The sequence below is a fragment of the Balaenoptera borealis genome (assembly GCF_965194805.1).
Source record: "Balaenoptera borealis genome assembly, chromosome: 12".
NCBI lineage: Eukaryota > Metazoa > Chordata > Mammalia > Artiodactyla > Balaenopteridae > Balaenoptera > Balaenoptera borealis.
Window position 1 is genome coordinate 74564985 of NC_138869.1, and position 16658 is coordinate 74581642.

At 43.8% G+C, this 16658-nt stretch overlaps 1 long non-coding RNA gene across 1 annotated transcript in view; it reads right to left on the reverse strand.

The window, feature by feature from the left end:
- Window positions 1-4540: 4540 nt before the first annotated feature.
- Window positions 4541-16658, reverse strand: part of LOC309608273 — a 40227-nt gene continuing 28109 nt past the window's right edge. Inside the window, exon 3 of the long non-coding RNA XR_014232773.1 lies at window positions 4541-4679. This is a non-coding gene — a long non-coding RNA (uncharacterized lncRNA). The remainder of the gene's footprint in view (window positions 4680-16658) is intronic.

Below are 16658 nucleotides of genomic sequence, written 5' to 3' on the forward strand. Positions count from 1 at the left end.
GATCCTACAGTTTTGCAAAATGCATCCAGATTAATCTTCTAGGTACTTCCTCATAACCAGGACGCTCTCTGCTGAGGTATAGGTTTCTTGCACCCAACACAGTCCCTGGCACACAGTAGGCATGCAGTGAGAGCTTGCTGATGGAACTGAACAGTGTTCAACACAGGGGCAGTGAGCTAAAAGCCAGGCCTTCAGTTCTATGTAGCTGACCATTTGCCTCCTCTCAGGCCAGTCCCATTTCTACCTCTGGAAAGCCTTTCAACCTTCCCCTCCTCTTCCGTCCCCTCCCTCCATGTTCCATCCCAAGTGATGGGTGGAGAAAACAGACCCAGCTTCTCAGGAAAGCAGGGTGGAGTCTTGCACCCACAGGAGAGAATAAACATAATCCTTGGGATTTATACTGACAGCAGCAACCTTGCAAAATGCATTACCAAAAATAGAGGGAAGGGTGTTTTTGTTGTTTTTGTGTGTGTATCTGTTTCACTGCTGGCAGGATTGAACAGACGCTAAGTCAGTCAATTTCAATGACTTCAATTCCACATTACGTGAAAGAAGGCAGGGAGTCATGTTAAGGGACCAACAAATGACCTGAAAATGTGGATAGTTTTTTTTTTTTCCATGGAATTTTGACTATATCCTACTTGTCCTTACTCTTTCTCCCTTCTGCCAGCTCTTCTCTCCCCTCCCCCTCCAACTGGGGTCCAGGTTGAAGTGGATGATATTCAAGGAATTTCCTGGTTCTAGAAATCCACCAAAGTGGTGCCAGGAGTCCTGATTAGTGGATCCTACATCGCCTGCCCTTTTCCCAAGATGAGGAACAGACAAACCACTAAGGCATGGCTCTCTGGTTGCTCTTCTAGCCAGCCTCAGGTCTGGCCATGCTCCAGATTTATGTTTTGGGGAATGCAAGAATCGCAGCTTGCTTTGGTGGAACTGTGCCCAAGGCTGCGAATAGAGGTGTTGCTATTCTGGCCCCAGGTTGAAAAGAGAAGTAAACAGAAGGTGGGGTATAGAAATAAGCTAGAAGAATTGGAAGTAGGGATAATTTCCCCCATTAGGAATATTTTGCCAAAATTTGGACTGTAGAGCAGATACCTTGTTTTCTGATGTCTTCACAGGACGTGTGTGAGTGCCATTGGTGACAACCGCTGATGTGGAGGAGACATGGGGAGGGGTGTTGTCCTGGTAATAGCAACTCGGGCATATCCAGTGTCCTTGACTTTGGCACCCATAGATCAGACATTATGGGATATCTGGTGATGGTGGCCCTTTCAGCATAGATACCAGGGCTCCTGATATCCCCCATAGGCTTTGGTAGCTCATCAAGCATGGGGAGGGGGGTGATATTCATGAATGAACTGCAAAAGGACACATCAGCCCAGTGAGTTAGGGTAGGGTTTTTTGTTTTGTTTTGTTTTTAAAAGCAAATATGGCAGACATTACTGTTAGCAAGATGCCAGGAGTTATCAGCTGGCATCGACAATTCCCAAAACCATCGAGGAGGAATATGAGGGGGCTGGAGGTCATTCAAAATAGCCAGGGAGGGACCCAGAGAAACGCCATGTTCTGCTAGCATGGCCATCCTATGTCTCTGTTAATGATGATGACCGTGGAGGCTGGTAAAGGAGCATAGCTTGTAAGCTGTAGAGCCCTATTCCCATGGGAGGAGTTGTGTTCATGTGCATGGAACTAGGAATACTAGGGCAAAAGAACCTTGATTAAAAAGAGACAATCACTGAGGGACCAGGCAGAGAGGATGGGGTGCCCCTGACTCCTAGATAGGTTGATGAGGTACAGAGGCAGCCGGGGTTGATCCTGCAAGATGATTTCCAAAGATTCCCACTAGATGGCAGTGTCGGTCAGCACATGAGTCTGCAAAGGTTTCCTGGAGAACAGCCTGGGCTTAATGGAAAATGTCATTTCACAGATGAGAAGATGGAGGATGGGGAGGCAAGGTGACTTGGTCCAAGAACACCAATGACTAGCCCTGTCATTGGGCTACAAGCCCTAGCCCTCAGGCTTCTAGGGACAATGCCATGACCCCAGGTTCTGCTTCTATAACTGTAGAAGTTATTTTTAACATCTAATCTCCCACAACAAGAAGTGCCAATCTGAGCAGATCAATTGCTTTGATTTTCATAGAGAGGTCACGAGTCTTAGAGGGCAGCTACACTGAGGCTCCCCATGGCCTGTGGGATAAAGTTCAAATCTACAGCCTGGCTTGTAAGATATTCCCTATGTTGCAGGATTTCCTTCCTTTTAGGACATCTCTAGGTTACTTAAACAGCACCATGCAGAGTTTAAGGAACTTCGTGTTCGGAAACCTATGCAGTAACAGTCCCTGAACTGCTTCTTTGGGAGACATCCCCTGACCCATTTAGGAGATTTCATCACTGCCGACTTTGTGCCATTACTTTATCTACTCTCTACTGTTAAGGATGTAGGTTGGAGGGGGTACGATGGCCGGGGACCCAGAGGAGGATGTGTGGGCATTTCTTTTTTAAATTTTTTTCTTATATTTTTAAAATATTTCTTATGTTGGTTTCTTACTTCTAAGCCTGGTGACCTTAGCTTCAGAAATAAGAATAATAACAGTTAACATCTGTGAGTACTTAGTACATACCAGGCATTCTACCGTCATGTACACTGTCTTATGTAAGTTCCAGAGCACGTAAACAACACGACGACAGAGGCACTTATATTATTCTTTTTTGACGTATGAGAAAGCAGGCTCAGAACTTGTGATATAAAATCTGAAATTCACAGCATCACAATATCTTAAGGCTGGGTGGTTTCTAGAGCTGACCTAATTCTTTCATCTTCCTCCATCCAGAAACTAAACAGTTGCAGAGACTCAAGGAGATAATTTCACCACCTCCTCTGGCTACTCGCACAAGGCTCTAAATCTTAATTGCAGGAAACTTTCTTTTTGATGCAGACACAACTATTTTTTAAAATTTCATATTGGGGTATATTTGATTTAAAATGTTGTGTTAGTTTCAGGCGTACAGCAAGGTGATTTAGTTACACATATACATGTATCTATTCTTTTTCAGATTCTTTTCCCATATAGGTTATTACAGAGTACTGAGTAGAGTTCCCTGTGCTATACAGTAGGTCCTTGTTGATTATTTATTTTATATATAGTAGTGTGTATATGTTAATCCCAACCTACTAATTTATCCCTCCCCACCTTTCGCCTCTGGTAACCATAAGTTTCTTTTCTATGTCTGTGAGTCTATTTCTGTTTTGTAAATAAGTTCATTTGTATCATTTTTTTTAGATTCCACATATAACTGCTATCATATGATATTTGTCTTTCTCTGACTTAACTCCACTTAGTATGATGATCTCTAAGTCCATCCATGTTGCTGCAAATGGCATTATTTCATTCTATTTTATGGCTGAGTAATATTCCATTGCACATATCTACCACATCTTCTTTATCCATTCCTCTGTCGATGGACATTTAGGTTGCTTCCATGTCTTGGCTATTGTGAATAGTGCTGCACTAAACATTGGGGTGCATGTATTTTTTCGAAGTATGGTTTTCTCTGGATATAAGCCTAGGAGTAGGATTGCTGGATCATATGGTAGCTCTATTTTTAGTTTTTTGAGGAACTTCCATACCGTTCTCCATAGTGGCTGTACCAATTTAGTTACCCACCAACAGCAGACACAACTATTGAAGCATGGAAAATCCCCCCAAAATTAACCTATAACAAGAGACTCCAGATTGGCCCTGAACCACCTTCTCCCCACTTCATACTCTGCAACTGAGAGGCACTGTGCACGTTTTGCATTGCTAAGAATTCTGCAGCTCTAAAGTAACTTACTATAAGAAGAAGCTTGTGACAGGGTAAGAGAGTGTCATGGACATATATACACTACCAAATGTAAAATAGATAACTAGTGGGAAGCAGCCGCATAGCACAGGGAGATCAGCTCGGTGCTTTGTGACCACCTAGAGGGGTGGGATGGGGAGGGTGGGAGGGAGGGAGATGCAAGAGGGAAGAGAAATGGGAACATATTGTATATGTATAACTGATTCACTTTGTTATAAAGCAGAAGCTAACACACCATTGTAAGGCAATTATACTTCAATAAAGATGTTTAAAAAAAAAAAAAAAAAGAAGAAGCTTGGAGTAATAGCTTTCCTCGTGGGAGGCTCTCTCCTGGCTTTAAGCGATCTCGCTAGGCCCTGCTTGTGCCTCAGCGATGGTGTGGTTGCCCAATTCCAGGTAGATTTCCTGGGTTTCAGGCCGCATGTCCAGGACTCTAAAAGCTGTGGGTGAGTTAAAGCAAACATCACTGTAACACACATTCACTTTCACTTATAAGGAATCCAAGTCTCAAAAGCAGACAATCCCTTAGGAGCATCTCTTTAAAAGAAATCCACAGTCTCAATGGACATTAGCTGTGTGGGCATTTCTCACAATCCCCTACTAGATGAGTAAGGACTCTCTTGGTTGTGACAGAAATCCAAGTAAGTCTACCTTAGACAAAAAGGAAATGTTCTCGCCTTCAGGAAGGGTGCAGGTGCAGCTGGGGAAGACTGGAAGCAGGGATTCCATGATCTTCCTAGAACCTTCTCATGGCTCTTCTCTGGTGCTTTAAGTGTCAAATTCATTCTCTCCTATGGAAGACTGACTTTCTCCACTCATCTCTTGCCAACTTCACTACCAGAAAGGAAAAGGCTTTTCTCAACCAAGACTTAGTTAAAACAAGAAGAAGGAATGACACTTGCAGAAGAGGGGCCTGTGATCGAAGCAGGGACAGTCATTCCTGCTGCCAGGGAACCAGGTGCCCTGAGTGGTCTATCTTGGGTCATGTGCCCTCTCATAGCCTATGATTGACAACTTCCGGCTCAAACTGCAGAATTGGAGTAGAGGGGGAGAATTCTTCAAAAGAAAATTGTTCTTACTAAATGAAAATGGTATTTGGGAGGGAGGAAGGATGCTGAGCAAGCAATAATGGATCTCTATGTCTCAACTCCCCAGGTACCCAAAGGACACATTCACAAAAAGTAGAAGATTTAAACTCAAGTGCTTCTATTAGCTAGGTCAAGGACATGTAACCCTCAGAGCCCTGAATTATGCACAAGGCTTGGGTTTGAGGTTTAAGTAGAACTTGCTCCCTACCCCGCCAACTCAAAAGTCATAGGTCAGCAATCAACGTGCTTAAGAAAAGAGAGCAGAGCTTCAAACTGCAAGGAGGAAGGAATTTGGCAAAGTTACCCACTCAATAAAGATCACAAAGCTTCCAGAAGGGCTCTCTCATTCCAACTGACAGAATCAGTGCCCCGAGTCAGGAACTCCCTAGGAGGCCTATCTCTGTCCCAACTAGTAAATGAGACCCAATCAACATCTCAGCGATCTGGGTAGATAACAAATTCTCCTGGGTGGTGAGTAGGATTAGGAAGGAGTGGATTGATTGGTGGAACTGTTTCCTCGGCATTTACCCACTTTGTGTTCTGTTGGCCCAGTGAGCTCAAGATTATGGTCCTCACTCACATCTATGGTCAACCAGGAATGAGACAACCCCCTTCAGTAGGGGAGACCAGGAGTCATCAAGGGAAACCTCTGAGGCTACCCCTTAACATTGACCACTTATTTCTATAAACTCCTAGAACCAGAGAAATGGGCAGTTCTGCTATTGATTCTAGAAACTTCTCAAATGAACAGAATAAGACATTTAGCCCCAAATCATAAACTTACCAAATGTTGACCCCCTACTGTATTTGCCAACCAAATAATTGCTAGCCTTATAGAAAATTTTGGTTCACTAGAGCAGTAAACACCTAAGTAGCACAGTACAATGACCGCAGTATAAAAACTGTCCCAAATTGAAACCATATGAATCTTCACCCTTTATTAAATTCCCTTGGAGACATTTAAGTTCTAGCAACGTATTCTCCCTTTTTTTGTTGCCATGGAGAAAACAGAATCTCTCTTCCCTGGGGGAAATTAAAGTCCCAGAGAAATTAGAGGCCAGAGTCTCATTGTAATTTTCTAATATATCACAATCAGCTAGACACAGCCTCACTGTGTTCATTCTGTTTACTTCCCTGCACACACCCCCTCCTCCCACCCCTCACCTTTCTCAGATCCTTTTCTGCCCTTCTCTCTGCCCTGGGAGGCTGGTCCCTGGGAACTGCATCATTGGAGGTCCCTTGCTTGCTGGCTTCTCATCAGGTTCAGCCAATGAGAGCCATTGATTGGAGACTGGAGGGTGGGAAGAGAGGTTGGAATATTTCTTCCAGCTTCCTCCCTGCTTTGGGACACATTTCTGGCAGTGGCTGTGTACTTGAACAACTACAGATTCTGTCTAGAAACCCCTTCTACCCAGATCTAGCTCTCAGTGGGCTAAGATAACACTTTTTCCTCTCCTTTCTTATTTAAGGGTATTACCAGGTTCCTGCTGTTGCCAGCCTTGGTGACTCAACCACCCTGTTGATTCCCTTAATTCTGTCCATACCTCTGACCATCCTTTAATTACATCCTCTTCCTTTGACCCATTGGTGTTGCCTCCTGTTTCCTGCTGTAATCTTGACTTCACACTTAAATACCTGGCACCAGGCAGTCTGGGTCCTTCTCCAATAGCAGGATTCCAGGATGTCTTCCACGAAAGTGGATGGAATCATTTCAGCACCTGCACTGTTGAACTGATTCCAACTTGAAGTCTCATCTGTTCCACTTTTCCAAAGTTCCAAAGGGTAACAGGACATAGGGATGTCATAGCACCAATCCTAGACCCATACCATTTAGTTACAATAGCATTCCCTAAACAAGAGTGATGTTTCCAGAACACAGTGCTTATTACGGTCTCTGGGCCCACACTGCTGTTGCCAGCTGTCGACACTAACACAGACGAAGTGCCATCTGAGAGAATTAAGGTAGACAAGAAAGCAAAAAGAGAAGAGAAAATCTGAACTTCAGCTTCACTGGATGCCAGAGCATTAGTCAATAATGCTGTTCACCAAATATTCACCCATCTTCCCCATTCCAAGCACAAAAAAGGACTGATTTCCTGGTTCCTTGTGGTTGGGTGGGGTGTTATGACTAGTTCAGCCAATGAATCTTGAGTAGAAATGACTGGAAGTGACGTGTGTCTGTCTGTGGCTGAGCATTTACTATCTGGTGTGAGACTTTCCAGAGAGCTCTTTCCTTCTGGCGTGATGACCCGCCAAGTTCAAAATTTTGGATGCTTCACCAGCCTGGGTCCCTTAGTGACCATGATGAGAACCCCCAAGTTAATCCATTATGAACATGAAGTATGAGAGAAAAATACATCTTTGAGCCACCAAAATGGAGAGATTGTGCGTTACTACAGTACAATTTAGCTTACCCTGATTCAAATTATTTTTTAACATAGTTGAAGTCTAATGAACTCAATGACCTTTACCACTTGCTTCTTTCCAAGCCTTGCAGAAGCCCCACTTGAAGAGCTATAGAACCTGTCATTGCTTATGCTCCAAAAACCAAGTGCAATGCATCATGTCCTCTGTCTCACACTCTGTAATGTCTTTCTTTAGCCTTTGGATCCCCCGGGCCATGGCTGATTTTACTACTCTAAAGGCAGCACCAGAATCCCTCTTTTCCACCAGTTTCCCTGCAGCATCAGTTCCCCTGGAGAAGCAAAAAATGTCCTGAGTAGCATTTGAGAATGAGTTTCTTGAGGTGAGGGAGGGGGAGTTGTGATAGCAGAAGCCATTCTACCCACAAAGATGAAAGAGTTTTCTCTGAATTGCATTTGCTCTGGCCCAGCCGACAGCCCTTCCCTCTCCATGTGGGGTGAGGTTAGCTGGCAGAGATTCATTACATGTGCAGATACTTCCACAATTTAATGTCCCAGAGTGAGTCTCCCCTGACCCTAGGAAAGACATTTCTAATGAAGGCCACGACAAGACCCAAGTTCATTTAAGATCCTGAACCAGCCATATACCAGAGACCACAACCTTCTAATAATGTAGTGATTGGTTCCCAGATTCTGTGAATGTACCCACTTGATCTGCCATGATTTCCCAAGTGTTATAAGCAGAGGGGGAGGAGTTTAATAGCACTAGATGGTATTTCCATGGGACTCTAGAATGTCAGTCATTTCTCCAGTTTACAATGTTCCTTAGAGAAGCACAAGGAACAGGAGCTAAACTGAAAAGCAATTATTCCTTGATTGCCAGCTAGACTAGGGTCTCCTCCTTCTGATACTTACTCTTTTTCTTTTTTTAATTTAATTTTATTTATTTATTTTTATACAGCGGGTTCTTATTGATACTTACTCTTTGCAAAAGCTGGGTAGGAGGGCCAAGAAGGCATGGTAGACAGCTTCCAATACGGCCTGCAAAGATTCACATCTAGTGCTATCCAGACTCAATCTCCAGCAGTGATCCCCACGCCTAGAAATATCCACACTCTTATGCAGTCTACTCCCACCTTGTATCAGGATTGGTCTGTGTAATTAACGCATGCAGCCGTAGCAATGGCATGACACCTCTAAAATTAGGTTATAAAAGACATCGAAGCTTTGTTTTGGGTTCTCTCTCCCTTTTGGATCACTTGCTCTGGAAGAAGCCAGTTGCCATGTGTTTTGAACATTGAGGGAGCCCTATGGAGAGGCCCGTGTGGTCTTCCGTCCAACAGCCTGGGAGGAACCAAGGCCAGCCAATGCCCACGTGAGTGAGCTTGGGAGCAGATCCTCCAGCACCAGATGCCTGGTGCCCCAGTCAACAGCTTGACTGTAACCTCCTGAGCCAGAACTACCAAACTAAGCCATTCCTGGCCCTTGAGATTATGTGAGATAATGTTCTTTTAATCTGCTAAATTTTGCAGTATTTTTTTACATAACAATAGATAATAAAAGGCCAATGGCTCTCTGAACCATGGGACCTTCCCAAACCTCTGGTGGCCAACAGCGTACCAGAACTTGAAGCAACATTCAGCCTCTTGGTTCTGCCTTCTGGGGTTGAGTGCCGTGCCTCAACGACCCACCCATCAACTCTCTATCCTTTTGGGAGCAGAGGGGTAAGAGAATAGGAAAGGAATGGGTATACAAGTAGATCTGTGATGAAGAAAGGAGACAGTTTGAGATTTATTTCCACTTTTACACATACCTAGACTAATGCTTCTCTTTATTATCTGTGTAATGGTCTGCTGTTGGCCGAGCTGGGCCTTTCTCATTGTACAGGCAATGCTTCTACTTCTCTTCCAAGTGTACCTAAGTGCATAGATACCGGATGAGAGGATTTGCTTTGGAAATTGGGGGAGCAGTTTTGGTTGGAGAGGAAAGTCTAGGAAGCAAATGTAAACAAAGGTAGTGAGGGGTCTGAGCTCAACAGTCACAGTGACAGAGGCTGAACTTGCTCTTCAGGAGAGATTCATACACAGAGCGAGGCTCTGGGCCCAGGAGAATCACTCTGGATCTGGGCAGGAAGCTTTTCTCCCTCTTGCTGCTGTAACCCAGGAACTCAGGCATCTCCAGGTTGGAAAACCCAGGATGCATGCCCCTGGCAGTGGTGGGTCCCTGTCCCTCAGAGACAAGATCAAGTTAAATTAAATCACTAGAAGCAGAGAGCTGACACCAATCTGGAGTTAATACAGGCCCCATCACCCAGGAAATCAGAAGAGGAGGAAGATGGGAGACTAAACATGGGCATTTTTTTTTTTTTCAGACCTATCCTGACACCAACTGGGTATCTAAAAATTCCATTCTAAAGATAAAAAATAAAATAAAAAAATAAAAAAATAAAAATTCCATTCTGACATTAGCAGCTGATGGAAGAGAAGCATAGGGCAAGGTCAGGATGCAGGGGTCGTCCAGAGCTCCTGCCTCCTCCAGGTGTGCCACCCTCCCGGCACCTCAGCGTGCTTACCAGCTGGGAAGTTCCTTGAACCTCTTCATTTAGGGGTTTTTATGGTTGTTTCATTATGTAGGTAGGATTGATTAAACCGTTGGCCATTGGTGATTGAACTCAATCTCCAGCCCTTCTTCCTTCCCTGGAGGTTGAGGGGCGGGCCTGAAACCTACAACCTTCTCATCATGTGGTTGGTTTGTGTGACAACCAGCCCCACCCTGAAGCTATCTAGTGATCTCTCCTCCAACCCATGAGTCATCTTCCTAGCACACAAAAGATAGTAAATTCCAGGGGTTTTAGGAGCTCTGTGCCAGGAACCCAGGACAAAAATCAAATATTCTTTATTATACCACAGCAAGAGACTTTAGAATAAAGTGACAAAGTTGGGGCAATTTTTGAATCTCCCTAGGAGTACACAGAGGCCGTAGTGCTGGGACTCTGGGCCCCTGCCCTGAGTCTCCAAAATGGGCTACTCCAGGTTGCAGGGGTGTGTCCCACAGGTGAGCTCTGTCATTACTCATCCTATGGGAGCCATGAAACGGTACATGTTTTCAGAAAGGAGCCACTTCAGGCAGAACTGAACTCTCAAAAATGCCTTGCACTACCTGCTCAGGGATTCCTTCAAGCCATGTCCCAGGTGACAGTTTCCTTTGCACTAGGCCAAACCTAAGGTATGGAAAGAACACAGACTATTACCCTGAATATTTAATATTTTTCCCTGGGAGTCTTGAAGCATGAAGAAAAAATGAGAATGTTCAACATATGAAGAAAATGATTCTTGGCTCCAGGAAAAATCAGACTAAGCACATTTTGATTTCAGTATTATAAAGGCAATTAAATTACCTTTATGATATAGCAAATACTCCTATAGGAAAACTATAATTTTCTTTTTAAAAGGTGGTTTTGCTTTTTTCCCCCTTCTTATTAATTTTTAAGAATCTTGAGTTGACAGCGCTGTTACTAATACCAAAACCCACGGATGGTTCCTTGACACATTTGACTGGATGAAACTGATGGCCTTGGGTTTCCTATGCAGCCATGTTTCACATCTAGGGAAACAAGTTTGTACTGGCTATAGGAGACTACAGAAAGGAGTTAGTCTCATCCTTCCCTGGGAGTGGGACTGTCTTCATTTAAAGATAAGGTGGGGTGCACTGTGAAGGGAAAGAACTGAAGTTATGTCACTTACTTTAGCAGTTTTCTGCAAAGCAAAATATCCTGGAAGCAAACAAAACAGTTCTTGAAGACCTGCCTTATACTGTTTCCCTGCACATGAGCTTCTCAAAAAATAAAAGGCACCAATAAACGAGTTACTTTTTCATTTCCATACATGGGGAAATGTACAAAGCTCTAGTAATATGCCTACTCACAGTATTGCAGTTGGTAATGTTTTCATACACTTGCAAATGTTAAAAGTCAAAAGTACTTCAATCTTGTACTCTTTGTAAATATGCAAAGTTTTGTATAGGATTCTTTTACTCATTAAAAGCCTGTAGTTTTTAATATGTGATTTGGAGGTCTTCTTAATTCTCGTTTGGGGATTTTATTTATATTTACATTTTGCCCCCCAAATCTTGCTTTTATTGTTTTTAAGGAGGCTGGTCAGGACACTGAAATAACAAAATGCTTTTAGAAATTAAAGAAAAAAGAAAGTAAGGTTATAAAAAATTTTTTAAGTCAGGCAATGAGATGCCTGGTACATTTGGGTCACACACATCTGATTTCACATCAGACAATGGCTTATTAATCACTGCCTGGGTACAGACACTGAATATTTGAATATTCAAGAATGTTTATTGTATTGAATGAAGAGAAAGAAGGCTAAATTCAATCAGCTGTTGGGCTGCTGAATTTTTACATTTTAGGACTTAGTTTCCTCATCTGTAAACTGAGAGTCTTAGATAAGACTTCTAAGGCCAGTTTTAAAAAATACTTTAAAGACTACAGCTTCCAGCTTCTCAGTCAACTGTTTAATACTATCAACTCTATTAGCTACAGGTCAGGTTCTCAAACTTGGCTGCACACTGCAATCACCTGGGGAGTTTTAAACCATCCCAAAACCCAGCCACCGCTCTTGGATTGACTGAATTGGTCTTGGGTGTGGCCTGAGCATTGGGAACATGGGAGGTGGGTAGGGAACAGTGGTCAAGGGGGTTAGATGCTCCCCAGGTGATTCTAATGTGTCGCAAAATTTGAGAACCACAGGTCTAGGTCCTGTATTAGAATTACCTAGGTTGCTTCTTAAAGGTGCAGGTACCCTGCTCTCAGGCTCAGATTCAGTAGGTAGAGGATGAAGCCTAAAAAGCTACTTTTTAAACAACTTCGGGGCTTCCCTGGTAGCGCAGTGGTTAAGAATCTGCCTGCCAAGGCAGGGGACACGGGTTCGAGCCCTGGTCTGGGAAGATCCCACATGCCACGGAACAACTAAGCCCGTGAGCCACAACTACTGAGCCTGTGCATCAGGAGCCTGTGCTCCGCAACAAGAGAGGCCGCGATAGTGAGAGGCCCGCGCACCGCGATGAAGAGTGGCCCCCGCTCGCCGCAACTGGAGAAAGCCCTCGCACAGAAACGAAGACCCAACACAGCCAAAAATAAATAAATAAATAAATAAATAAATAAACAACTTCGTCCCGTGGTTGATGCAGTGGTTCTCAGAGCCACGATTGAGAGGCACTGCTTTAGATAATAATTCTTGGGTGCTCACTTATGGTTTAGATAAATGGGACCAGCCTGAAGGAACAGCTCCTCCGAATTGGGTTCTATCTTTGGGAAACTGGAAGACAGTGAAGAACACTGGGGCAAATGGTCATTCCGTGCAATTATTATAGGTTGAGATTTACTTGGGAAAAGTTTGGGATGTTGTCAAGAGCAGGAAAATCCCTCCAGCCACGTGAAATCCCCTGTGAAAACAGAGACCCAGATCTGAACTGTTTAGACAGAGCCACAGGAGACCATACCACAGGCCAGAGTGTCTGGGGCTCAACCAACCTCTTTCTTCTTTATAAAGACCCATCCATGTCTTCTGAGTCCGTACAATCTTGGACATAAGCAAAGTGCTTAGTGACATTCTGCCATAAATGCTATGGCCCAATGTCACAGTCTTTGGGTGGGCCCATCATATCAGGACACCCAGTGGGCAGCACTTTCCTGATGGCCTGGTCCCATACAATCACCGGTGCCCTGCTCTGGCATCCATGATGCCCATTTCATCTGGACTCTCTAAATAATGGTGGAGAGGAGCAAAGGTATCTGGTTGGGTGTAGCAGAAGCTGTTGGGGCCCTGTCCAGACTCTTCCAACCCCTTCTGTTTCAGTGCATGCTGGTCTGACTTCCATTTCCCAGCACCTGCTTCTCTGCCTGAAGACCTTTTGTTTTATCCTCAAATACAGTAATACACACATGAAGCCCTCAACTAATGACTGATGGGAGCTGGAGTGAGCTTCCTTGCCTCTTGGGTGGGATAACTCTGAGGTATGTTTCCTGCAGAGGTTCCCAGAATTCCTCAATGGGATTAAACTTCAGAGCCCACAGTGGCAAGTAGCATACCCTTTACTGACGCTCCCCTTCCTTGTCTCACTTCCTCACTCTCCAGCCTGACCGAGTCCATCCATGGATGAGGTTGGCCAGCCTGTCTTAGGAGGTTTCTGGATGGGAAAAAGAGGGAAAACTCTACTACATAAGAGCATTGAGACAGTGACCCTGCCCCACCAGTGAAGCGTGGCCCATGAATGTCAGATTCTGACCTATTGCACTAGCCATTCCTCTCCCACAGAGGAGCAAGGTGATGCTAAAAGGTAGTAGACATTCCTCTGTCTTCATGCTCTCACATGGAGGGGGAGAGGAGGTCCCTTCTTTCATGGTCCATGTCTGTAGTGCTGTTAAGCCCATTCCTCCACTGAGCACAAGTCTACTATGTAGGTAGACCTATTAAATCTCTTTCAGGTCATCTCATTTCTCTTTGTCTCCTGGGTCACGCCCCTATCTCAGGCCACCAAAAAGCTCGGATCAACACCACAGAGCCTCACGTGCAAACTTTTCTTCATTTGCCCCTCCATGTCCTTCTCTGTGCCCAGGAGGCTGACCCCCACAGACTGCATCACTGAGGTTTCCATGCCATCTGTCTTCTGCTTAGGTTAAGCTAGCGGGAAACATGGGCTGAGGTCACAGGGGAGGGGTCTCCTCTCTGTCTCCCTACCGGCTGGGCGTGATCTTGACAATTGTTGCATTCTTCTACAGCCACAGCTTCTGTTAGGTGGCCCCTCTCCCATGGCTCCAACCCCCTCCCCTTGACCTTGTGGGATTGGTGTGGTAAAGGCTCTCACTGATGCTAGTCCCCAAGTGCCGCACCATCCTTTCTGGGCTTAATCTGTCCACATCTCTGTAAATGTCCTTCATTAACCTTTCTTCAATAAAACCTTATGAGTGTGTCATATGTTTCCCATGGGAAGCCTGATACACCCTCTAAATCAGGGGTCCCCAACCCTGATTAGGGTCTCCCCTGTTAGGAACTGGGCTGCACAGCAGGAGGTGAGCGGTGGGTGGAGTGAGTGAAGCTTCATCTGCCGCTCCCCATGGTTCCCCATCCCTCAAATTACCACCTGAACCATCCCCCCACCCCCCACTGTGGAAAAATTGTCTTCCACGAAACTGGTCCCTGGTGCCAAAATGGTTGGGGACCACTGCTCTAAATGATCCCCCTGCAATATGCCCCTATAATCCATTCTGCACACAGAGGCACAGAGCCACTTTTCTAAAATGCAGATCTGCTACTGCTCTCCTGATTAGCATGCTCCAATGTGATTAACTGCCCTCAGGTTAATTTCCAAACTCCTACAAGTTCCCACATGATCTGTTCTCATGTTGCGTCTTGTCACCTTCCCTCTTGTTCTTTTCAGTCCAGCCAGACCAAAATTTTTAGTTGCTGAAAACCTCCTTGTCTTGAACGTTTACAACATACAGCTGTACCCACCTCATCCACAGTTTTGTTTTCCACAGTTTCAGTTACCCATGGTCAACTGTGGTCTGAAAATACATGAATGAAGAGTTCCGGAAATAAACAATGCATAAGTTTGGAATTGCAGCCATTCTGAGTCATGTGATGAAACCATGTGCCAGCCTGCTCTGTCCTGATTGGCATGTGAATCATCCCCTTGGCCAGTGTATTCATGCTGTACACACTACCCACCCATTAGTCACTTAGCAACCATAGGGGTTATGGGACCAACTGTCACAGTATCACATTCACATAACTTTTATTACAGTATATTGGTGTCACTATTCTATTATTGTTGTTAATTTCTTACTGTACATAGTTTATAAATTAAATGAACATATGCACATATGTATAGGAAAAAACATAGTGTATATGGGGTTTGGTACTCTAGTTTTAGGCATCCACTGCCTTGGAATGTATCTCCCGTGGATAAATGGGGACTACTGCATGGCTTTCTGCCTGAAACCTGCCCTCTTCCTCCTTTATCTCCTACCCCTGAGCGCTACAATCTCAATCTTTTATCTGGATAGATTCTACTTGTACGTTAGGTCTTAGTTTGGATGTCACCTCTTCTCCCTTCAACAGTCTGGATTAGGGACTTTAGTTTTCGTAGCACACATTTATTTGCCCACGTATCCCAGCAAACTATGATTTTCCTGCCTTCCAGAGCTCTCGTTTGTATCATCCTATTTCCAGTCTCAGGAACAATGCCTGGGAAAGGAACAGGATGGTCAACAGCTCAGTAACTATGACATTTGTTCACTGGTTTTGTTTCCTGCAGTAATTATCTCCTGCTCAGCCTGCAACTGTGGTATACAACTAAGAACCTTATAGCAAAAGGAATGTAATACAGGAACTCTCAGGCTGATTGGGATCCTATAAAAAGAAAAAAAAAATAGAATGATTCTCTGGCTTCAGATCACCCTACTCTCAGGGCTTAATGTTGACGGATGGTGCACATCCATATTTTAACTCAGCCTCTGGATATTTGAGAATCCCTCCACATATATAGACCTCTTTTCAAAGATAATTACTATAGAACCAGTCTCATCTCATGTTTTTTAAAAAAATCTCACATAGAATTGGATTATGGATTGGCTATAATCTTGTCTTATAAAGCATTCATCATGAACCCATGAATAACTTGACATTTAGCTATTTTTAATAATACTTATATTTTCCACCCCCCTCCACCCCCAAATTAAGATCTTGACGATAACCTACCTCCAACAATGCAGTTTCATCCATCCCCTGCCCCTGCTTTTCCTGCCTCAGGTAACTACCATCCTGAATCCTGTGTTGATTACTTATCTGCTTTCCTTTTACTATAACTATAGGTATAAAGAGCATCTGTTTGCATTTTAGTGTTTTTAATTTTATAAAAAAGGCATCTGGATATAATTATATATACTACACATAAAAATAAACCTTTGGATTTATTTTTTCACTTTATTTACTTGGTTAAAGTTCACATGTATTGTTATATGTCACTGCAGTTATTTTGTTCTTTCTGCTGAATAATCGCCCACAGTAAATACATCATAATTTATTCATTCTCCTACAGGGGACAGGCATTTGGATGGTTTCCAAGGCCATTGCAAATAATGGTGTTACAAACAGTCTATTACATGTCTCCTGTTGCATATATATTAGTCAGAATAAGCTATTATATGCTACAGTAACAAACAACTTTTAAAATCTAAGCCTTAAAACTACAAAGGTTTATTTCTCACTCATGCTATGTCTCCTCGTAGTCAAGAAGGAAGGCTCTGCTCATTATAATCACTTAAGGACTTAGGCTGACAAAATAGTCAT